Here is a 1139-nt window from a genome sequence, read left to right as displayed (position 1 = left end):
ATGTATGTTTATAAACAGATGTATAAAGTCTGATTGTGTAAATCTAATATAGACAGAATACTATTCTTTATTTCTAAATACAACAAGTCCCACTTATCACAGTAATTGTATATGTACTTATATGTATGTATAGGCTATACCAGTTTCAGTAGGCGGAGGAATCGGTGGCGGAAAAGGTGGAGGTGGTTATGGAGGTGGCGGAGGAGGATATGGTGGTGGAGGCGGAGGAGGTTTTGGAGGTGGAGGCGGAGGATCAGTTGTTCTAGGACTTCTTGCTGTACCATTACAACTGCAAGGTGGAGGTGGATTTGGTGGTGGAGGTGGATTTGGTGGTGGAGGAGGATTTGGTGGTGGAGGTGGCAAAGGAGGTGGTTATAAATGGTGGGACTAAGGTAAGATAATGATTGAACCTAATATTATAATGTGTCACCTATATACAAAGAAATTCGAAAAGCACTGTATTTTATGTGAATCAAAGTGAAAACGTATTTACTATTTTCATTTCTCATTGTAAGACTAGCTCTATATATCTTCTTAAAGTATCTTTACTTATCATGTATCAGAAAGAAAAGATACTTGAGTCATTTGTGTTATTTGTTTTACTTTATTTTATCCTAGATTCATCTGCTCTACAGAAATTTTGACCGAGGAAGGACAGCATTCATTTATCAACATGTTTCACGCCCTGTAATTTTGAAAATACGTGCATGTATTGTTTGTGACATAAATATAATAAATTGTGTGTATAAAGTTACATGAAAGTTTCTTTCTTTACAGCATACTTAATAATTTTTCCCGTCTTATCTAAATAAACATAACATACAAAATATCTTAATGCCCATTTAATAGTCTCTGTTAGCATCTGTTTGGAATTCGTAAAACATCAAAAATATCAGTTCGATTAATTGAGTTTTGCATTATGGGGTGGTCAATGTTTTTGGTAGTTTATTTGTTGTTGTTTTAAACAATCACGAAAATGCTATTTATCGTGTTATAAATATTGTAAACAGAACAAAATTAACATGTACCTAAGATGTGTTAGACTAAATATTTATACATTACAGATCCAAGAACAATGAAGTTAAGATATTACTGAAAATATGAATTGGCAAACTTTATATATAAAAACAATATTTATT

The 1139-nt window shown here is 32.7% G+C and overlaps 1 long non-coding RNA gene across 1 annotated transcript; it reads left to right on the top strand.

The window, feature by feature from the left end:
* Positions 1 to 259: 259 nt before the first annotated feature.
* On the top strand, positions 260 to 761 carry LOC143237478 (uncharacterized). The gene is made up of 2 exons (XR_013020097.1): positions 260 to 392; positions 619 to 761. It is a non-coding gene; the product is annotated as an uncharacterized LOC143237478 (long non-coding RNA).
* Positions 762 to 1139: the final 378 nt, after the last annotated feature.

Source organism: Tachypleus tridentatus, chromosome 13 (assembly GCF_004210375.1).
Source record: "Tachypleus tridentatus isolate NWPU-2018 chromosome 13, ASM421037v1, whole genome shotgun sequence".
Taxonomy (NCBI): domain Eukaryota; kingdom Metazoa; phylum Arthropoda; class Merostomata; order Xiphosura; family Limulidae; genus Tachypleus; species Tachypleus tridentatus.
The sequence above is the reverse complement of the archived record's forward strand: the minus strand, read 5'-3'. Positions and strand labels throughout refer to the sequence as shown.